Source organism: Phaethon aethereus (assembly GCF_964289735.1).
Source record: "Phaethon aethereus genome assembly, chromosome: 2".
Taxonomy (NCBI): Eukaryota; Metazoa; Chordata; class Aves; order Phaethontiformes; family Phaethontidae; genus Phaethon; species Phaethon aethereus.
The window spans coordinates 149,331,523-149,355,643 of NC_138582.1; the positions used below are offsets into that span (position 1 = coordinate 149,331,523).

At 40.5% G+C, this 24,121-nt stretch overlaps 1 protein-coding gene across 2 annotated transcripts in view; it reads left to right on the top strand.

Annotated features, from left to right (window-relative positions):
* CACNB2 (calcium voltage-gated channel auxiliary subunit beta 2) overlaps window positions 1-24,121 on the top strand; it is a gene marked incomplete at its 5' end in the record, with an annotated part of 271,036 nt that overhangs the window by 12,765 nt on the left and 234,150 nt on the right. The gene's annotated exons all lie outside the window — the stretch shown is intronic.

Sequence of the window (24,121 nt, forward strand, 5' to 3'; positions counted from 1 at the left end):
GCTGTCGATTTGATAAAGTCAGGCCCCTGTTACATTTCAGTGTCTGTTGGACATAGGCTTTAAATATTAATTGATCATGGGAGTTTTTCAGTGGCGGTAAACAATACGAAGGTGGAAAACCTGGATCAATAAATTACTTATTTGTGACATTTAGTCCTGTTTAAAAATACTCTGAAAAAGCAGTCCAAGTAGTGTTTGGGAGCAGCAACAGGATCTCCCGGTTCCAAGGAATCTTTGTAAGGAAATCTGTGTTGCTGTTTTCCTTCGCTCCTTGTGGGTGTTGAATTCATCCTGGAACATTTTTAGCAGAGTATGAGTGTTTATTTTACACAGGCTGCACACGGTTCTTTGCCTTTCTTGTTTACCTAAATGAAGTCTGAAGTTGGTCTCAAGTATCTCTTCTTGCTGTCATGAGGGGGAGCAGGGCAAAGAGAATGTAGCACAAGGAGGTGGATCATCAAACTACATAGAGATGTTGAGCTGGCCTCCTGTAGTCTGTGGAGATATGGTTGGCTCTATAGACTGTGGGGCATGATTTGTCAAATCTTCAGAACAGACATGTAAAACAGGGTTGGTGAGCTACAGTCCAAAAGTGTCTATATCTTTCCCAGGACTGTAAAGGGACCACAGAACGTGACTACCTCACATGTAGATCTTACAGAAGAGATTTATGTATTTCCCTGAAATAAATCTAAATTTAGTAGTTACTCACGTGATATAATACAAATGACTGAAAAGTGAAATAGGCTTCTGCAAAAACCCAGAGATTTAATAGATTGCTGAAGCAAAACTCAGTTTTGAAATGGTATTGTCACTGAAGATAATGAAGGGATGTTAATGGATAAATGTTAGGTGACATTGTCCAAAATAAATTTTAAAAAATAACATTGTCACAAAACATTCCTCGTAAGTAATGTACAGGCAGAGCTGTTCAAGTTGTAACGGATGTATGAGAGAAGTGTCTCTCTACAATTGTGGCTGAGAAGTTTATTTCAGAGCTTGGACTGCATCTTCAACAGTCTTTCCTGCTCTGATTCTCCTCCTGGGACAGCTTGGTTGGCTCCTGCAGTGAGGAAGAATTGCCACCAGCATGACCAGGGTGCCCAGTGCCCCAGATATTAAACAGTTGCTTTCTGCTGGCTCAGCTGCTATGCCCTTCCCAGGAGCTGCCTCAGTGCTGCATATTGCTTGTCTCTTTCTTGGAGGTTGTATTACATGGTATAAATGAACGTAACTGTTCTGACATAACCATTTATTTGCAGGAGAAAAAGTGATTCCAAGAATTTGGTGTTTCTCCTGACCTGGGTGAAAGCTACAGAAAAGCAGAATGGATAAATGAATCAATCACGTACCCATTTATTTTCCGTTATTTTCGTGCTATCTTAAAATTGGGAAGTCAATTTTTGCTTGGAAAAGGATTTGTGCTGTTTTTGGCAGTGGTTTTGATCTAAACGTGGGATATACAGAACCTGTTTGCTTTAGCAATGCTTATGATGTCTAGAGTTGCCTTTTTTTTCCCCTCTGATACCTTTTTTCCCCCTTCTTGGTTCCTGTCTCCTTTCACATTTACCTCTTTACTTGTCCTGCAACTTTTGTGTACATCTCTAAAAGTTCTCCCTTCTGCACTCAAGAAGGAATCCTGGAATCGTCCTGAACATTTATTGCTAAGGTCTGCCTACGTTCCTCATAAAGAAGAAAGAATGTTTGGAAGGTGCTGTTGCATCATATTTAGTTGGCCCTGTCCTTAAACTGGGAGAGCTGCAAGAGGCTCAGGTTCTTGTTGTAAGCGTTGATGGAAAGTGGACGTTTCGTAACAGAGAAATACGTTTGTGCTGGATAAGAGAAGGCAAATATGTCTAGTTTTGAAGACGTGTTACGCACATGTAAGGCAGTGGAGGTATTGTGCAAGAGCAAGTTAACTTTCTGCATATACGATTCAGTCGTTTGGATCCACAGAGCTGCTGGCTGTTTAAGTTAAAGCTGCTGCAGGAGGAAGTGAGTTAGTATCTATTACTTACATTGACAAAGCTTTATTGTGTCTGCATTTTACTATTTCCCTAAGGACATATGCACCTCTGGCTCCAATAGCTACCTGGCAAGCTTCCTGCAATGCATACCAAATGCTACAGTAGTAGAAATAATGCCAACTTAGTTTTATTTGAATGAGAGAGAACAAAGTAACATTTTATTTAAATTGCTTGAAAATTCCTGCTGTTGTATAGAGGATGAAATGTACCCTGCACAGCCCTGTACGCAATGATCTTTTCCATTTAAATCTGTTTTTCAGAGTGCTGAAATAGAGCAGAGCAGTCTATCCAGTATTGTTTCTTATGTATATAGAAGAAGCATTAAATCAAAGCAAGACTATTTCATATATATAAAATAGAAATTTAAAAAGTGTTCTTTTCAATCCAGTTAAGCTTCCTCTGTATTGTGAATTTTATCTCTTGATATAGATTTTTATTTCTGTTTTTTACTTGTGGCACACTAAAACCTATGAGATCTGAGGAGAATGTTTTGGATCATTTTCTATTTGTTACAGAAAATTGTTTGTTTAGCTTTGTCTCCAGAATATTGATGATATTGGAGCTTAAAAAAATAACTTGGCCTTCCTTTCACTTGCCAGCAGGTACTGCTTGACTTTTCAGTAGCAGGAGAGGGAAGAATTTTATTCCCCTCTGATGTGTTCTGAAGTCTTATTGGCAATTAAGCAGTGTATTTGGAAACCAGAAACATCATTGCACACCAATCAGCTCCTAACTGACTTTCATCAGTTCTCTTTAGGGAGCTGAAGAACATTGTGTTGTATAGTCTTCATCATCATTTTTGAGCTTTGGAGTGATAAGCAGCTTGTTCTTAGGGTTATCTATGAAAAACTGAATTGGAGCTGATCTCTACTCGCTGCCATTTTGACTGATGTGTGGTAATGACTTTTTTCCCAAGGGTTTTTTCAAAATATGGATCAGGCAAAATATTGGGCAGGCAATACTATGTCACTTCCCAGCAACATTATTTTAAGCAAATTGCATGTTCTGATAGCATTACATATTTTGTTGTTGCACTTCTGGACCTGTCCTTGTCCAGGTTTTATTTTAAATCCTAATGATTAATCACAGAGGCAGTCTAAGTTGTTGGGATTTCTATGTATTGCTAAGGCAGATTAGATTGTGAAATAGAATGTAGACTATGGACTTGCTTACTGAAATATTTAAGGTTTTACAAATCTGTTTTTTTGCCTTTAAATATTGGCTTGATGCCTGTTACACTGTGTTCACTCAGAAACGTAGCTATAAATAATTATGTAGGGAATTCATTATTCTTCCACTTTCTTCTAAGGACATTTGCCTAGCTGTGTAATTACCTATTGAATTTTATGAATGGTAAAACTAAGATTTGCACTAAAAAATGGTTTGAAAATATTGAGTTAATTTTGTTCATAAACATGCCTCTTAATCTTGAGTTCACCAGAGAACTGGGCCATGTCAGAAATGTATTCCTTTTCTTTTAATTGCCCCCTTTTTTTTTTTTTAGATATATAGCTTAGCTTTGATTTTTTTCCTCTTCATGAGAGGAAGAGCTTATGTATTCAGCTCGTACATGCAGCCTGCCAGCGAGGCAATGCATTTACAGACTGAGCTGCAAAGAGCTGGTGTAGAGTGGGCACAGGTATTAGCTTTGGTCCTAATGCCCAGTACTAACAATTTCATGCTAAAAATTGCTTATGCTTTCTCTGCTAGGATTGTTCCTGCTTCTTGAAGACTATGTGTGAACAAGATTGTGGCTAGCCAGAAAATGTAAATAAATAATGGGAAAAAAGCTCATTTGCAAATTAATATATTCTTACTCTCTTTGTGTGCCTCTAATTGTGAGACATGTTTGGCTTGTAGAGAAAAAAGGAGCTTTTCAGACTCACCTCATTTTGTTATGTATAAAAGCTAAAGGCATGTCAGAAATTTTTAAAGGTATTATGCAAACACTGATCGTAATACATGAAAAACTATACCTACTGCTTGGCTTAATTTTCTCATCCTTTATTTCTGATGCTAATGTCTGGGCATATTTTGATAGGTTCAGGTTTTTTCTGGTCTGATTCTGCTGATTTCACCAAAAGCCACAGCAGTGATGGGTGATGGTTGTGGCTGTGCTTGCTGCTGTGGTTGCTTTGAAGCCTTACGCAAGTGACCTGTACTAGAACATCTGCTTCTTTGAAACTCATTAAAACCCTTATTTTGTGTGGTTTTAATTTCATGGAATTGTGGTATCCTATGTTTTTCACTGTGAATTATAAGTTTTTGATGGAAATGTATTACACTTGGATAAAGCCACCTTACACTGAGGTTGGTATATGGAGTACGATGTCTGTGCTGCTGTGTTCTTCTGGCATTAGCAGGAGGCACCAAACTTTGCTGTTAAGGCCAATGTGTGACCTTAAACCGTGGGCAGACAATGTAGTTTCAGGGTGATGTGCTGTTTGTATCAAGCAATTTTAATCGTTTTTTAGTCAAATCCAGTGAGTCTGTACTTGTTATGATACAAGATTAGATAATGTCTCTAGGACTTGTGCTAACATGGTAAAGCGCCTATTTTTTATGTATTTCTTGTCATATGAAGTATACCAAGTTCGCAGTGGAAGAGTGGGTGAAGCACTTAGAGCAGTGTAAGAATTCATAAGAATATGTCAGTTCAGCTGTTGATGCAGAGTTTCATTCATGGCTGATATCTCTGTTTCTCAGTCATGTGGTAAAAACTAGCTAGATGGGGAGTGGGAGAAGGACAGATTTTAGAAGAGGCCTGATGAGAAGTGTGTGGCTGGAGGAACGAAGGGTGGAGGGAGGAGAACGGGACTTTCCCTTCTGGTGGCAGTTGTAGAGCTGCACTTTAGGCTCTGTAGACATGGGAAAATAGCATTAGGCTCATTGAGCTATAGATTTCCTCAGCTGTAGCAAGTGTTTGAAAAGTCTCCTTTTTTGGCCTGGAGAGAATAGAACAGATGCCCCTATAAAGCATGGGATTTTGGCATGCGTGACTGGAGGGGAGGTGGCTGAGAAAAACCCAGCGGAAAGGAAGTTCATTTGCGGACTTCAATTCTTTCATGGGCCCTTTTTTGCCTCAAATGGTTTCTAAGAATAGAAATCAAAATGCTGCCATGTGTTTAAAAAAAACCACACACCCTCTAACCAAAACAAACAGGCAAAACATCATAAAACTCTTCTTAAACATCCGTTTGCTCTTCTTGTAGCAGGGTGTGAGAAAATTACAGGGGGGAACAACTAAATATAACACTTTATTAAAAACTGAAGGATAGGAGCCCTCTTTATGGCCTTGAATGGGTGTACATGTTTGATGTTACTTACAAACAGCTGAAGTCAACACAGGCAGCGTTGGAAGTTTTGAAGATCCTATCTGATAGCTGCTGAGATGATTGCCAACGTTGCGTTTGAGCTTGCTTAAGACAATGGGTGGGTGTTGTGAGGTGTCAGAGAGGACATATGTGGCCTCCTGCAAAAGGACGGGGAGATGTGAGCCCTGAGGTGGGAGGTGCATCCCCACTGGTGGCAGCCATTGGACCTTCTCCTTTGTCATTCCCATTGCTGCTGTCTCACGTGTGTCTCCTGGCTCTGTGCTTGTTCTCTGGGTCTTCTCAGGGAGAGGAGAAATGGAGCTTTCCAGATGCTCAGGAACTACCACAGCCTGCACTCAAGTTTGTCAGCATCAGATGTGTCCCTTTATAGTGGAGCGTTTGAAGGGCATGACAGGACTTGTGCGTCCCTGAGTCACGTGGAATTTCTGCAGGTGACAAGGCTGCCTCCCTGCTGTGGAGAAGGACGAGGAGGAGGAGGCATGGGCTTGGCTGCTCAGACAGTCAGAGATGTGAGGGATTTTTAAGTAGTTAGGCAAACTGATGGAGGTCAAGCATCATCTTTGCAACTTTGCTGAATATACAGCTGGAAACTCTTCCATCACAGTTCATGGTATGGGGAATGGGCAGAAAGGCTTAAACCTAACTGTGTTTTTAGGCTTTCTCTTTGGCTGAATATCTTCACGACTGGCAATTGCCTTCTGGCAGTCTCTATCTCACGGTTTTGTGTTAATCAGAGTGTGTTTTGCATGAGCTGATCCTCTCAAAGCTTTACAGATGCTCCAAGAACCTTCTTGCCTGGATTCATTTGTCTTTTGAGTGGGATATAGCAGGAGAGAAAAAAAACTATACAGTTGTAAACAGTTAAGATGAAAATTAGGAATAGGCTTGAATGAGAATAAAGTGTTTTATTTTGTCTCCTGCTTCTCCCAGGAAATTCACTGCAGTTTCTGGTTCTTGTAGGCAGCATTGTCTTACTCAATAATTTTGAACATTGTGGTGAGATGCAAGGTTTATTATTTGCTATCATAGATGTCTTCTAGTTATAGTAAACATAGACATACAAAGTATCTGCAGTGGATCAAGAGTTCAGATGCATATATATAATTATAGCTAATGCAAAAACTGTTAAAAATGATTTGTGAAGATAAATGCAGTATTTTCAGAAATAAGAAATCTTTCAGAAAAAGAACCTTTTTCTTACAAGCCTATTTAGTTGGAGTGGATTTGTTTTAGGGTTGTTTTTTTTAATTTTGTTTTTAATGGAGTAGTCCATTGGTATTTTTTTAACAAGGCCTTAAAATATTGTTGTGTTTTTTTAGAAATAAGATGTTTTAAGTCACTTGCAAAATAAAAGTTTTTAATTATATGTAAATACAACTGTAAACGTAGCTGCTGGCTTAGTTCCTTTAACAGAAAAGTAAATCTGAAGTGATTTTTGTCATTTTAAATATTGCATTGATTTTCAGGGTTTCCATTTACGCTGTATGGTTTTGATTGGGAACGAATGCCTAACACAAGGGAGCAGTTTGGTCCTCTGTAAAGCAAATGTCATTTTCTGCTCCAATATGAAAGCGATTTCAAGGAAAAATAACTGCCCGTTGGCTCATGTGCAGCAAGCTGCTTCAGCTTCTCTCCGGCGTGGAGCTGGGATGCTCCTACTCACTGGCAGGGCTCAGGGAGTAAAGAAAGGTACTTTGCAATTAGCCAGAAGGATCTCCTGAATCTTTTGTCTTTCATGATACCCCACCAGTATGCTCCTGCTCAAACAAGAGTGTTTGGCTTCGTACTTCACTAAGTAGATAGTTTGCAACATATACAAGTGCCATTTCTGTCCAATTAATCATGAAGTTGCCAGTTTTATGGGAAGTTGCAGCAGAGAGCTGTCTTCCCTTGGGCTATGTATTTAGACAGCACTTCCAACACTCATTATATGTTCCTGCAGATTTGAATGTTGCTTTTTTTGTGTGATCCGACTCGGACTTCTTTTTTTGCTGGAATATCAGGTTCATTGAAGAGCTTAGCGCTCCACTACTTCTAAAATGAATTGTAAATCTTCTAAGGAATTTACAGGAAAGCTTTTTTCTGGGTATTGAATTGCGGAGTGACATTCATGCGAGCACAAGTAGTGCGCATTTTTTTCACTGATGATCACATAATATTTTAGTTCCCAAATATGACTGGCCTGAAAAATAGTAGGACCTGAAGCAGTCCTAAGTGTATGAAAAACTGGAAAGCTACCCTTCCTTAAATTCTGATATTGTAGAATATCTGAATTCTTCCACCTCTCCCAAAGGAGATCATTAGTAATCCTGTTGAGATGGATAGCGGTAATTCTAAGCTCCACATAAACCTGTAGCCTCCTATATGATAGATGATTGTTATCAGATGGTTTACTTGTAGGATAATCAAGTCTTGGGTAGCAAAGAGAACTGGTTCTTTCAAACAAATGGGGAACTGAAAGAGGGGAGGGCAGGTGAAGTGAAAAAGGGAAAAATATATCTGTATATGCCTTTGATGTCTTTTCTCCTATTGTCTCCAGTGGTGTTTTTGAATTTTCAGTTGTTTTGCAGATTGAAACAGAAGATATTTCTGAAGTCTGGAAAAGCTGTTTCGGGATGAAAATTAGAATTCTGCTTTTATGCTGAATTAGCTTGAGATGCATGTCTGTAATGTTAGAAATACAGCTTTAAGCCATGGTTGATCAGTTGGCTCTCAAAGTTCTGCTTATCAGATCCTGCTTTTGGAGGGACTGAGCTGAAGGCAGGCGCCGTTGTTCGTGTAGAAACAGTGCAGCATGGCTAGTTGGGTTTATTTTTCCTACAAACTATGAAAATTATAGTATATATTCAGTAATCTCTCCTTACTACTTTTCTAAAAACATGTTATTGCATGCATAGCTCTCTGAAAAATAAATCATTCTTTGTCCACCTTCTTTGACCTTATTTACTTTTTAGGAATTCTTTTGAAAACAGTAATGTGTCAAGGAAATGTTTGTTTATAATAAGAAAAGATTAAAGATTATTTCAGCCTTGTCCTTGAAATAATTGCCAAGGAAATTGCCAGAGTTGGTAATAGAGTATAATCAGAAGTCGGTTGGTTTTACACATCTCTTTCCAACATTAGCTACAATTTATCCATCATCTGCCATTTATACTGAAATGGAAACAAGGTGCTTTCCTAAGCTGCTTCTATTGTTAAATAACACACTAAAATAATACATTAAAATAAAATTTCCCATGCTTAGGAGAAATAATGTTTGCTCAAACTCCATCAACAATTCGAAGATATCAAAGGGTAAAATTTGCAAAATCTTCATGTTCCTGTTATTATCTGAGAAAAGTGAACAGTATTTAAAATCCTGTTACAGACATGACAAAGAAATGAAAGCACATTAATAGATTTGACTGAGTATGCGGTTACTGTACTTTGAAATCTGCATGTACAAAATGAGTCAACACCTTACATAATAAATAAGTGCGGTGAGAAAGTGTGGTGTTGAGATAAAGCCTCCGAACGAGATGACACAGCCAAGTGGAAGAGAGACAGCATCAGTTTGAGGCCTAAGAAGTAGTGATTCATTGAAGACAGTCTGGAAGAATTGATAGTGTGCTGTGTGCTTTTTTTTTACGGAAACAACTTAACTCTGGAAGGTTGAAGATTTTTCTAATAATATTTGGTTAATTGCTCATAAGCAAGAGCTACTTAGACCAGTACTTAAATTTTTTGCACAGTGTTAAGCCTGTGTGTGATATTTATTTATTTTAGAAAGATTGCATGCAATTTAAAATAACTTGAATTTGCGTTGTTAGGTAAAATATTGCTGAAGGTTTTGAGGAGAGAAACTGCTTGAAGGCTGTAATGCTCTCCCAGCAGACTTGAGGAAAATTTTGGGATTACCTCCCATAAGTAGTGTTTGAACTTCAAGAACACCTATACACATTAGCCGTATGCAGTTCTTACTTGAACCAGTGCTTATATCTATATTTCATTTTTTAAGGTGCGTGCTTTGCCGTTCACTCAGCAGTGCATCCCTGGCTAGCTATGGCAGCTGAAGCCTGTCACTCCGCCAGAGTGTCCTTGTGATAGACAGTGGACGTGAGAAGGGCTTGCACCAACCAGTCAGCCACAGATTAGGTTGTTCTCTCTTCCTCTACTCTGAGGCAAATCTGCTAATATCCATTTTATGATGCTCTGATGCCTCTCTTTGCATGTTTCCTAAAATCCCTAGTTAAACTAGCTAGATGATTTATTAATGCTGTATTAAATTTGTATTGAAAGTGTTCTGTTTAGCACAAAACATTCTCTTTCTTAAACCCGAGTAACTAATTATAAATCTTGGGCACAGATGCAGGTGAGGAAGCAGCACTAGTGAATGGAGACAGTGCAGGGGAACTCCGCACGTGCAGAAAACATGCGATTGCCAGGTCTGTGTCAAAGCTTGGGGTTCACATGGGCCTGCATCCAAGGTTTTCACTGAGAGATGCAGAGGATCTGCTCTGTGCTTTGAGGTATCTAATTCCCATGTGCACTAAACTGTAACTTGTAATCAAAAGTATTACCCTTGCGTCCAGGTCTACAAACTTCTACACGAATCAACAGGTCTTGTTAGGAGGCTGCCTGTGAAGAGGATGAATTTAAAGGAGTCCAAAGTAAGATTTCCACACACACTCCACCTCCCCACGCCCTCCGCCCCAGGACAGTGGCTTTCCTTTGCAGTCCTGCTCAAGAGTCTCATCTCAACCCAATAGTCTCTTTTGTGTTTTTTCATCTCTTTGCTCAACTGTATGGTTTTATGTATCTTGGCTGAATAGCTTGTCAGATACACAACTATCATAAATCCTGCAGAAACCCTATGAAGAGACTATGTGAGTTACTCTGTCTTGAGAAAGAGACAAGAAATGTCATCTTTCTTCCAGTGGGTCTGGGTTCTTTTATTCCCGCTCACAGCTAGGATCTCTGGTGGCACACTTGAAAAGAATAATCTAAGCCACAACTTAAAATGTAACACAGGATTGAGAAGCAAAGCATACTCTGTTCACTGCCTGTATCATACCTCCTAAATGCAGTTTCCTTTATATGCAAAGAATGCCCATTAACTGGTTATGAACCACAGTAACATTTATTATAAACCTCTGATGAGACATGTTCACTAATTACAATAACTTACTGAAGTTTTGCTGGTTTTCTGTTCTTGAATGATGAATATTTTTTAAAATTTGCATCTAAGGTTTCTCTAAGTCTCCTTGATGTATATGGCCCGTATTAACTGACAGACTCATGATGCGTGGTAAGTTTTGTGGGCTTCATGGATGTGGTACTGACCAAGAGATCCAAGACACTGTGAGGGACTTGTCATCTCAGCAGATGAATAAATGCAGAGTGCTTGCAAACTCTTCAGGTCTGTCCAATGATTTATGTGCTATGCTTTACTCCATCAAAGTCTAAACTTCATTTCTAAAAAGAATGAAGTTGTATTACCCAATAGTTCTCATATATCCTGAGCAGGCCATTTTTTTTTCTGCTCTTTGAACTTGGCAGAATTTTCTGGAAGGAAGTAGTAATTTTAGAAAAATAGAAATAATTGCTTTGTTGTCTGCAACTTTGCTTTTAGATTACAATTTCAGAGGATCACTGTCCCTTATTTCTGCAATCAGTTAACTTTCCTCAAGTATCTGTAGACTGTCATCATCTCAGACTAATGAATATGTGTTATAATCACACTGGCATAGTTTACGTACACCCTGCCTATTTCCACCTGTCTACTTCCATGCTTTTTTGAAGGACTCATATCTCAAAGACTGCTGTCATAAATAATTACTTTATGACAGCAAGAGTTTTAATGTAAACACTTATTCATTCCAAAAGAATTAAAAAAAAAGAATAGCATTCATCTCGGACCAAAGAGGATTTGAAACTTTGTGACAAAAGAAAACTGTCGTTACATTTGCACTTCCTATTCTCTCTCTAGAACCTGGAGACTTCCTCTGAATATGTCAAGACTGTGCACTTACAAGTGTTGGTACTTCTAAAAATCTTAAATACTTCCAGTTTGATCATGACATTTTAAGTAGAAAGCTTTTTTTTTTTTTGCTATGGAGATATCTATTTCTAAATAATATATATATAATTTGTACATATTTTATATGTATCTGTATATCTATATATAGTAACCAAACTCCTGGCAGTCTGAAGTACAGAGCAGTATCACGTTTTATCCTTCCTGCAAATTTTTGCTATGCAGAGTGCAACTCAGAATTTACTTAATTTGGTCCCTGTTACATGCCTGAAAGTCAACGTGGTGAAATTCCAGTTTAACACACTTCAGAATTTGGCATTTAATTTTGTATTCTTCTTTCTATCAGAAATTGGCTTTCTACCTTGGCAAGATTCATGACATCAGTCCAGAGCTAAATCCTTACATGATACTTAGAAGATCCTTTGGTCTGCTTTGACATGTGATGTCATGCACTTTTTGTTGTCCTACACCCTGTACTTTCTCACAAAGTAGGGTTAGCTAAATCTAGGGCTTATTTCCAGCATGCATCAACTGTATATGCTTTGGAGAATGTCCTATTAGTTCTTACCTCCAGAAATGGTAAATGGAGCCCCAAACCACTGAAAAATCTGTATCTTTGGTACTTCATCTCCTGATCATAGCTATAGCTATGGATGTTTCATTGTTGATGTGGGGAAGCACTTGTGGGTGACTTACATTTAGCTGAGAGTTACTAATCATCAGGGGAAACGGAGAGATCAAATAATAATGAAACCCACTGTTGCAGTATTTGCTTCATTAAATCAAAGAGGGAAAGTTCATCCATGGGAACAGGTAGGGTCTGAGGTATTATAATTTTGGGAGATCTTTACTTCATTTGTGCTTTTATCGCCTCTGCAGAACAAAAGTGCACAGCTTCCCCCGCTGGCCCCGATCGGGGAGTCAGTCCTCTGTGGTGGTTCCCTGGGGGTTGCTCTGAACTGGATCTGCTTGTACTCTACTCTTGACTAAAGACCAAAGCATGTTGTTCAGAAAGTGGCATTGGATCTGCTCCATTTTTCTATGTTTTGTGCTGTAAAACACTAACCTGTTTAGGCTTGCCAGTTATGTTGGTTTTGCAGGCTATTTGCAAGAAGAATCATAGAATAGTTTGGGTTGGAAGGGGCCTTTAAAGATCATCTAGTCCAACCCCCCTTGCGATGAGCAGGGACATCTTCAACTCAGTCAGGTTGCTCAGAGCCTCATCCAGCCGGCCCTTGAATGTTTCCAGGGATGGGGCATCTACCACCTTGCTGAGCAACCTGTGCCAGTGTTTCACCAGCCTCATTGTGAAAAAAATTTCTTCCTTAGATCTATCCGAAATCTATCCTCTTTTAGTTTAAAACCATTACCCCTTCTCCTGTCGCCACAGGCCCTGCTAAAATGTCTGTCCCCATCTTTCTTATAGGCTTTAAGTACTGGAAGGCTGCAATAATGTCTCCCTAGAGCCTTCTCTTCTCCAGGCTGAACAACCTCAACTCTCACAGCCTGTCCTCATAGGAGAGGTGCTCCATCCCTCTTATCAGAGACAGACCTTGGCCAGATCAAATGATCAACTCCGCTGTTTCCAAGTGTATTGGGTTTGTGTGTCATGGTTTTGGTAATGGGCAGTGTTGGGGGACTAATGGGATTCTTGGGAATAAAACGGCAGGATGGATACCATTATGTGCCTGTGGATGTGGTAAACAAGATAGCAATGATGTCTCCACCAGCTAACAAGAAGGAAACACAATCTTTCCTAGGCCTTGTGGGATTCTGGAAAATGTGTATTCCAGGTTACAGTCAGCTTGTGAAGCCTCTCTGTCGAGTAACGTACAAGAAGATCTATTCTGAGTGGGGCCTAGAGCATGTCAAAAAGGAAATAGTTCATGTGGTAGCTCTTTACACCTGTCTGGACAGGAGCAGCTGTGCAAAATGTACTCTACCCTGCAGCTGGGGAGCACTGTCTCACCTGGAGCCTCTGGCAAAAAAAACATCAGGAGAAACCTGCAGTTGACCATAAGGGTTTTGGAGCCGGGGCTGTTGTGGATCAGAAGCTTACTACACCCTGACTGAAAAAGAGACACTAGCAGTATATGAGGGTGTTGGAGCCATTTCAGAAGTTGTTGGTACAGAAGCATATCTCCTCTTGGTACTGTCATTACCTGTGCTACACTGGATGTTCAAAGTAAGGATCCCCTCTGCATAACAAGCAACTGCAGCCAGAGAGAGGAGTCAGAATATGCAAGAGAAACAGCTCTGCAGACACCAAGGTCTGTGAAGAAAGAGGGGGAGGAGTTGCCTCAGGCGCTGGAGCAGAGATACCTGTGCAGGCTATCCCCCGGCAGCCCATGGTGAAGCCCATGGTGAGGCCGGCTGTGCCCCTGCAGCCCATGGAGCTCTGCACTGCAGCAGATACCCACCTGCAGCCCCTGGAGGACCCCACGCTGGAGCAGGTAGATGCCTGAAGGAGGCTGTGACCCCATGGGAAGGCTGCACTGGAGCAGGCTCCTGGCAGGACCTGTGGACCTGTGGAGAGAGGAGCCCAGGCTGGAGCAGGTTTGCTGGCAGGACTTGTGACCCTGTGGGGGACCCAGGCTGGAGCAGCCTGTTCCTGAAGGACGGCACCCCATGGAGGGACCCAGGCTGGAGCAGTTTGTGAAGAACTGCAGCCTTGGGGAAGGACTCACATTGGAGAAGCTTGTGGAGGACTGTCTCCTGTGGGAGGGACCCCAGGCTGGAGCAGGAACAGAGTGTGAGGAGTCGTCCCCCTGAGGAGGAAGGAGTGGCAGAGACAAGGTGTGATGAACTGACTGCAACTGCCATTCCCTGTCCCCCTGCGCTGCTGGTGGGGAGGAGGCAGAGAAATTGGGTTTGAAGTTAAGCACGGGAAGAAGGGAGGGGTGAGGGGAAGGTGTTTTTAAGATTTGGTTTTATTTTCTCATTACCCTACTCTGATTTGATTGGTAATAAAATAAATTAAATTTTCCTCCAAGTTGAGTCTTTTTTTTGCCCATGACGGTAATTGGTGAGTGATCTCTCCCTGTCCTTACCTTGACCCATGAACATTTCGTTGTGTTTTCTCTCCTCTGTCCGGCTCAGTAGGGTGCGTGATAGAGCAGCTTTGGTGGGCAGCTGGCATCCAGCCAGGGTCAAGCCATCACACCAAGGTAGTTTTAATTTTCCATCATTGGCAAATTTGTGGTCAGTCAGCTTACAATTCTGGATGAATTTGTGCATCACAAAAAGAGTTCTTCGTTTAGACATTGAATGCCTTCCTCTTATTGGCTGACTACTTGGTAGACATTGGACTTGGGGGAAATCCTATTCCTAGTTTATATAAAACTTAAACAGAAAGTTTGTAGCGGACTTTCTTGGCAGCGCACATAAGATTTTATTTTTCATGTTAGAAAAGTTCACTGTATTTATGACTGATATTATTCATGGTTTTTCAGAATGCATACTTGAAGTCAAGCAGCTGCAATTTACAGTTAATCTGGCAAACATTTACCCCTCTGCTTACTCTGAGTATTGCTCAGGGATTTTTCTCTGCTAGCTCTTTATAAGGCTCTTTGAAAAGTCGCACCAACGTGGTTCTGCCAGCTATGGAACAGGACCTTAACTTCATCTTATTTGTAATAATGGGCCTTCCTTTCAAATCTGTGTATGTATCATTACATTTTTTCTGTGAGAGTGGTATTTTAATGGTCACTCAAGGGTTGGAAATACAATAACCCTTATGTTTCCAGTAAGACAGGCCCTATCTCAAAATACATCATGAGTTTTTTGTAAGTCATTCCCAAACCAGAACACTATGAAAATCTGAAATGTGTATAAACCCATCTCTGCCAACATGGGAAAGTGCTTCTCATTGTTTTGCACTTTGCTAGTGAGAGTGTTTGCCAGCCCCTGGGGCAAGAAGACACCACTCAGGCAGGTGAGCTGCTGAAGATTAGTTTACCAATGCTGGCAGCTACCAGACTCTGTGCTCACACTGGCTTGCTGGGGCAGTGAGGCTGCACAGGCTGCTCAGCCTGCTGTAAGGGGAAGGGTCTATATGCTGTGTCCCAGCAGGTCTCTCTGGCCCTGGGTGGCCTGTGCATTGCTGGCATGCTGTTTCAGGTCAAGTGGTGTATGCTGCTTCTCAGCGACAGAGGACTATAGGAGTAGTCACTTGGATGTATGCTGTAAACAGTACAACCCAGAACTGAAGAGTGTGGTTAAAGTCCCTATCATGCCAAGAAACATTCAAACTTGGACACCTTAGTCCCTCTAGTTTTGCCCAAACTGCGGGAAGCCCCTGGGTTTGGAGCACACTCTTCCTGCACCGTGGCAAGCAGAGGTGTGTGTGGACACCACTTCCTTTTTCCTCAGCCTGGCATTGAATTTTCCCTGGAAGGAAACGAGTTTGCAAGGAGACCCAACCTGCTGTGTGTTCCCAGAAGGTTCTACGTTTGGGCAATGGCTGGACCATTCTCTCCCTGGGGCTGCAGGACGTTCCTCCCACAGGTTCACACCTGTCTTGTTGGCATGGGTGTCTGCAGCTGCTAAAAGGAGAGAGCAAAGCCTGTTTTGAAAGAGTGTTTTGACAAAAAATGTGTTGGAAATAGTGAGGTAAGCAGGTACTCAGTATGAGATAGGTCTGGAAACAGACAAAAATGGAAATGAAGTTAATATATCAGTGCAGAGAGTATTTCCCAGCCTTTATAAGCAGAAAACCCAGAATACAAGGGTGAATGAAGAGAAATTTTCCCACTGTGCCTACAAACATTTTATACAGCACATTTGCTATATAGAGTATACTAGGGATTTCTGAATAGAACTGATTTATCCGATTGCTAGCCGTCTGTTGTTTGTTAGGTCTCTAAGCACCATAAATGAGGGTGACTGTGGCATTTGGATAAACGTAGCTCCTTCCTTATATGGTATATCCTTACCATGTAAGAGAGGTTCTATTAATTACTATCCACTTTGCAAACTTGTCTATTTTTTCATGAGAAGATAGGGTACAATTTGTGCTATTCTATTTTAGAGTATTTTTTTTACTTGCTTTTGTCTTGCTTTTCCAGGAGAAAAGGAGAACCTGGTACAAAGTCAACCCTCACTGTTGCTTAGCACATTTTGTGTGCCCTCAGTGGATGCTGTTGGCATCAGCCAAGGCAGAAAGTGCCATTTGAGCTCTCACCCGAGCTAGCAGCATTCCTGTACATGCTTGATGATTATGGAGATAGACCAGCTCTTTCAGAAGTTGATTTCTATTGCCTAAATTAGTCTTCTAAATTCCTCTCCAGAAGAGGGTAATTGTAGTCCCACTGAGTGCAGGGGGAACATCAGGGAACCAGCTTTCTCATTTAGCTGCCTGTGGTTGGTTGCTGTGAATAGTCTCTTTTGCTCATACCTATATCTGATGGTCAGACTCTCTTCTCAGTTGATGTTTCTGCAGCTGTTTAGCATTATTAGCACCTCTTTAGCAACTGAGCACAGATTCAGCACACATTGCTGCAATTTTCTCTGCATCTGTGCAGCTTTCTTATTCCTATGGAATCTTTTTGCATCTGTTCTACTCGGTTGAAATCATATGATCTGTACCTATGGGGTGTAGAATACAGCAGCACATAAGCTGTTTTTAATTTTATTGCTGTTCTGCATTTGGGAGTGACTCATTGCTCTGGAGATTGAGTTGATAAAACATTTGCACATCTCATTAATCTAATACTGTAATCCCCAAGAAACATTACAGTGAAAAAGCCTATTGCTGAGATGGTGCATGGTAAGCTTTACTTTATTGATAATACTATGGTCTGCACGCAACAATCCTAGGTGTAATTTTCCAGAAAATAAAAATACAATCCAAGGATTCCTTTACAGAATCCAAAAAGTAATGTCTTGGAACTCAGACCTCAGAGAGCATTGGATCAAGAGTTTTAAATGGCTGCAGTTTAATGTTGTTAGTCATACCATTCATTGTCATTAATATCACCCTTGATGCTTTTCTGAGCAGTGACATTTTTCTTTCTTTTGCAATATAAAGCTTGGAAGGTGGTGACAGCCACCTGATTCAGCAAGAGATTGGTTTGAAAACTATTTTAAACCTCTTACTTTATGTAAAGGTAGTACATAAAGTGATACACAATAATAAAACAAATGGAAAACCTCCTACAGCCTTGCTTCCCTGTAGATTTACAATTCTCATTTAGACAAGAATTTTAAGGCAGAGCATAACTAGTGAGATACTTTTCAAATTCTGAGGACTAGATTGATTATTTTCTTGTTTCACTGACTGTTTCTTTCTACTTCGTCTTGGAATATAGTGTCTCATGTCTCCCCTGCTTCCCTCCCTCTCCAAAAAACCCCAAACCAAAAAGAGCTAAGGAAGGGTCCATGCAGTCTATTTTAGTAGTATAAAAAATTCTGAAAGTGGGGAGAAACTGAAGGTAATGTCTGCCTTTGCAAACAGTTACTCCCAATATTTAATTGTAGTGGAATGCGCCTACTGCAGAAACTACAAGCAAAAAATAGGAAGAAAAACCAGTGTAGAGTCCACTGGAAAACACTTTACCACAGTCAAGCTCCAAACCTCGCACTTCAAAGACAATAATATTAGGCCAGGCTTAGGAGCAGCCTGTTTTCCTGGGTCTGGGCAGCCTGCCTCCACATGAAGTCTCCCTGTCTGGAGCAAAAGCTTGGTGTTTGCTGTAACATCCTTCGCGGTGAGTGTTAGAGTTTGTAGCATTTGTGTATCTTCTGGAAACAATAACTTTTGAGGTAGTCAAATTGTTATGGTAACATACCAAGAATGATGCTTCGGACTGTGGTAAAATATATGGGCAGTTCTCAACTTAACTCCCTGGTTGTAATTTTGGGTTGTTTTTTTTCTGCTGTGAGAAGATAGCACGATGAGGTGCGTGTGCAAGCTGAAGTGAAGAGCTTTGCTTTTTTAAAGTTATACGTTGTGTGTGTGTACATGTCTTATTTTCTTTTCTTCTGGAGGACATGAAAATAGTTCACTTGTCCTGAAACTTCTGGGCAGACTGGTGGGCACCTGGTGTGTGAATTTGCCCCACAGTTTCTGGAGAGCAATGTTCCCTGAGGCGCAGTGATTTTTCTTTGGCTCATGTAAACGACATCTGCTCTGTTCAACGTTGTATGCATTCCAGGGACTCTCTGTTTATTGCAAGTACAAGACTAGGCACAGAAACTCCAATTTAAGAAATATTTCTACCTATAACTTCAGATTTTTACCACCAGTTTAGGTGGGAGATTATATCTACATGCAATCTGATCTAGTAGATGGTCTTTTGTCACATCTTTGCTCAAGATCCAGAAATATAAATGAGCAAGTGTGCAACAGGTAAACTTTATGGACGTAATTGCCTGTAATTAACTGATTTTTAGATACCTGAAGTCCACGGACAATCTTGGATATTTCCTCTGCAGCCTGTCTCCATTGTCTGCCTGGAGTTCTAAACCTCTAGGCTAAGATAAATGCCAAAAGAGTCACCTTTTTCTTTTTGATTATTCTGTCCAGATGTTTATTCTTTTTCACAGCTTAAGACGTAGTGTTGGTCTGTGGATAAATTCTAGTAGAAGTCCTCCCAAGTAAAACAGGAAATTTTATCAGGAAGTTATGTCCCAAGTATTAACAGCTTTATAGTAAAAGACAAAAAAGAAATACACCATCCTATACCTTGCTTAATTACCAAATAAACTTTATAAGAATAAATAACTGTAGGTATGTTTGCAGTGTATGAAAGAACAGTTTTTATGTAAGCTTCATTGTTTTTAAATTTCCATAGAAATTTCTTTTTTAGTTGTGATTACTAACATCCTCTGTGTGCTACAGGCAGTAAAATAGAGAACATGTTCTTTCTAGAATGTGTTGGACACACACTTTCACTGTTCTCTAAAACAGTGATATGAATTAGAATAGGTTGTTTTCAAAGTTTTTTGGAAAGTATATCTTCTTGGGCCTTTTATTTCCCTTTTTTTTTTTTTTTTTTTTACTTACAAGCTGTGTGATTATATAATAATATTTCTAGTATTGGGATTTCTCTTTGTGCGTCTTCAGATATGAAAAGTCTTTCTGGCTGGATTTATGTAACACCTTTTGCTCCAAAGATCTTGCACGTCCTTTAAAAAAAGAGAAAAAGTAGTGTCAGTGTATTGTTACCCAGATGATTCAAATGTGAATTAAATATCCTTGGATACTGAGGCAGCTTTGGTTGCAGCAACAGGCACCTACCATATGTTTGGGAGCAAGGAAAATTGTGAGAGGAATAAGCAGGAGTCAGAACATGATTAAAACCTGGCAAGGTGCTGAGCCAAGTGCCTCAGCGCCAGGACAGGTTTCAGGACGTGTGGGCTGTGGGGTGAGTTCCACAGCCAGGAGGGCAATCCCCGGGCCAGCCCGCCAGACGAGGGCCTGAAGCAGCAGCCACGAGCAGGCAGGGAGTGAGGATGGGGCGCGTGCCAGGAGCGGGGTCCCTGAGCAGCTCCCGGTGTCCCACTCAGGCCCTTGTTTCCCCGGGGGCTGGCAAGGGCCTTGTCCTTGAGCAGTGACACGAACAGGCAAAGAGAAAGTTAATTTGGGGCCCGAACGGCAGACACGGGGGAGGCGTGGCCTCCTGTGCCGTATCTTTGGTGTCCTACAAGCGTGGGGCCTGCTCTGTGAAGAGCAAGTCGTGGATGGGTGTGCAAGCAAAGAAAATGTATGCCGTGTTTTGTTTCCTTCGTCTTGAAAAGCAGAGAGGAGTGTTTCGTTTATAGCCTCTGTCAGCATGAGCGCAAGGCGTGTGTGTCAGGCCATGGCGTCTGCTGTGTGAGCGGGGAGCGCGGGGGCTCTTCTGCCTGTGACCGGCTAATTGTGTTAAATGAGCAGGGAGGGAGGTAAAAATATGAAGTGCCTGAAGAGCTGACAGGTGCATTCAGTATTTAATATCCTTATCTGCCCAGAAATTTAAGGATTAAAGAGCCACGATTTGTTCCAGCCTTTTTTCTCCCTTGGAACTGTCATCTCGAAGTAACGGATTATTCTGAGGAGGAAAAAAAATGCCTCAGAGACACAATTCACTGCCCTCACGAATTACTTTATATCTTTTTTCCACGTATGTTTGAATTATTTATACCAGCGATTCTGAAATAGTGCGCTGGTACAAAAGTTGTAGGAGAGTATTGCAAAGGCTGCGACCTTTTGTATTCGTGAGTGTGAATTTCCCTGATCTTGATGAAATGCAGACTTAATAGCTACAAGTGAGCATTGCTGTATCTCAGAGGAAAGGCTCTTACCCCTTTGAACCAAAGCTGATGCCATGCACCGACCAGTGTCACAGTTCTGCATGGGCTGGGAACAGCTGTTCCGTTAACAGGAGGAGATGTAAAGGCACCGGTTTGCAACCTATTACATTCTACTGTTCATCTTTCTTTTCGAGGCGTATTTCATTTTATAGTGCTTTAGGCCATTGGTACTTGATTTTTATCCTGTGACTTAAAATCTAGCTGCTATGTTAAGAGCAGTAGTGCAAGAAGTATCTGTCATTGACTGAAGAAAATGTAAAATTTTATGCATTAACAATTATTTTTATTAATGAATAAATATATATTTATTCAAAAGTATTGGGAAAATTTATGTTTTATCTAACAGTGCTCTCCAGAAGTTCTTCATGAAGCTTTACATGTTATTCCACAGTTGCTGTGGTCCAGGTCTTCCCGTTGCTGCTGCCATGCCACATTGTGTTGTCCGTCTGTTTCTTTGGTTGACAACTTAGAGCTATTCACAGAATACTGATGAAATTAATAATATTGAGTGATTTTTCCCCTATGAATAAACTTAGTATATCTTTAATTCTGGAGGCGTGCTTTTTTTCTGTTCTTTATGCTAAGCTCATGCTAGGTCTTTTGTTTTATTCAACCTGTGAGATAATTTGGACTTTCTGCTCCTATCTAAAGGTGCTGGCTTTCATGGTAGACTACTAAAAGCTACCACTACTTTGTAAAGGATATTGTTAAACATGTTTCATTTTTATTCTTGCTTTTGTGGGGGTTTTAGGTACACAGACTGGCTCTAGTCATGATGTTTTTAAATTAATGGTTTTGTTTTTACTTAAGGATAAAGAAAACCAAACTCTATAAGAAAATAAAATGTTCTCTTTGCTGAGATCAGGATGTACTATACCTAATACATTATGAAGAAGTCTGTGCTTTGTTTTCTAAATTGTGGTTGTTTCCAAAAGTAAGCAAAATTGGATATGAATTGGAATAAAATAAAGGTGAGGAGCTTTAAGTTTTCTTGTTAATGTCAAGAGTTAACATAATAAGTATCTGTTTCTAGATACAGGAGGAATCACCAAAAGCATGTTTTGATGCTATTACTATTTGTAAGACCAGGTGGCATTTTTTATTGGTCCTTGCAGGTAAAAAAAGGAAATAATTATCTGACTTTTTTCATATTTTTGATACAGATTCTGAGATATATAACTGTCTGGACAATTTGTGAAAGGCAATGAGCCATGTGCATGTTGTTTTGAAGAAATAATCATGGACTGACTAAAATTTAGCCCATGTTAGCTTGGTGTTTCATTTGCATGTTAGGCAATTAAAAAAAAAGTCAATATTTCCTTTTACTATTTGTTAGTCTACATGATTGTTTAATAAGCTACCAGATAGTTCCTCTTCTGACTAATCCTACAGGAAAATATTTAAGCACTATTAGGAATATCACTAATAACTGATAGTACTGACTCTATTAAGTTGACATAATACTTATATAATGAGAGCTCATTTGTGTAACAAGTTTTTTATATAGATGCTTTTAGCTTGAGACATGTGGCAAAAAGGGACTTTTTTTTCCTTGAGAGTCAAATGAGATCTGTTTTTATTACAATTCAGGTAATTCAGAAAAATGCTAGTTAAATACATCCAGTTGATTGAAGATGTAGCCAGGTTTTGCCCTTTGCCTTTTCTGTTTGCCCTTTCCCTTCTTTTTTAATACTACATATTTGGTCACATACTTTCAACAGGTAATCCCCTTAGCAGAATCTTGCATAGTCTTCTACTTAAACTGGATAAATCTGTTTAGCAAATTCCTACTATAGCATCTTGTGTTTGATGTAACACTAAATTGAACTCTCCTTCATGGTACTTGTGTTTGAGCTTGAAAGCTCCAACACTGTTGTGGGTCCCATCACACTGGACAGAGTTTGGTATGAAGTGTCTCATTGACTCATAGAGTAGTTGGAAAGGACCTCTAAAGGTCATCTAGTCCAAGCCCCCTGCAATGAGCAGGGGCATCTTCAACTACATCGGGATGCTCAGAGCCCTGTCCAACCTGACCTTGAATGTTTCCAGCGATGGGGCATCTACCACCTCTCTGGGCAACCTGTGCCAGTGTTTCCCCACCATCACTGTGAAAAAATTCTTTCTTACAGCTAGTCTGAGATCTGGTTTCCTCCCGTCTACTCTCTGTGCTTTTGCGGATACTTGCGCATTGGAAGAAGTTTGTTCCCAGTTCTGCTCCTGGCCCCATTTTGGGGTTACTTTGAACTATAGGGCTGGTTACTGGAAGGTTTAAAGACTCCTTGGAGCAGACAGGTATCAATGAGCTGAAGCTCAGTAATCCTGAATCATTTGCAGTCAGTTTTGGCGCTCTCTCACCGCTGCAATGCCTAGAGCTCTCTTCTCATAGGACCCTCTGTGCTATTTTTTACCCATAAGTCACTTTTAAAATAATTCTTTCAAGTAAAATGAAATCTAATCTTTAATAGATACAGCTCATGAGCGAAGTAAAAGATTGCTTAGAGTGGGTATTTTAAAATATGACTATTTTAAAACAGGTGTGTTTCTTGCTTTATTTACTTGCTGGGAGCAGGGTTCAGGTGTCTGTAATCTTTCCCTGCCAGCACTGATGCTATCGTTACCAGGTTGCTTCTGCAAGGAGTGCTCTTCCTTTCTCTGCACCAGCGTGAGCAATGGAATCAGCTCTTGGAGATGAGACAGAGGGCCCAATGCCTGACAGTCTGCAGAAATCAAATATTTCAGACTTTGCAGAGGACACTTTAAGCCTTAGACCCAAGGATGAGCTGGAAACAATTCCCGTGGAAGAAATTCGAGGCCTTAAACCTGAGGACTTGCAGGAATCTGCTGCTGCTGAAGCAACACAGGACACTAAACCTGAGACTGGGCAGGTACAGCAAAGGGATACTATAGGTTAAAGGTTTGGGGCATTTTTATGGTTACAGTAATGTATTTGTTAGCAATTATAAACTTACAGTTTTCTCAATTATACTTGAGAAGGCTTGCTTGGGTTTTGCAGATTCAGCCTATTACTTCTGTAGAGGTATGATCTGTGAAACCCCAGCAAAGCCTGTGGTGCAGGGCTGTTCAGTGCACGCCACGCAAACCTGTTTTGCCTTACTTAGGCAGAGGAAATTTTTGTATGCTGCTGTCTTCTTCAGCTGGATTGAGCGGAATGAGAGTATCCGTTGCAAGCAGACCTACATATAGCTAACTTCTGGGTATAACGCTGGGCATTAACCATAGTGGATAAATTAAAGCTGTCCTAATATGAGGTGGACTTTTGTGTGCAGTTTGAAATTGCTGGCCTCTGTTCTGAGTGAGGCTAAAACTGTTATTATTTCTATCTGCAGTAGTCTTTGGTTTCGTTGTGGTATTGTGTTTTCTGCAGAAAATTGCACTCTACAGTGCCATCACTCAGCTCAAGAAGATGCATGTATATTGGGGCCTTCAAGTAG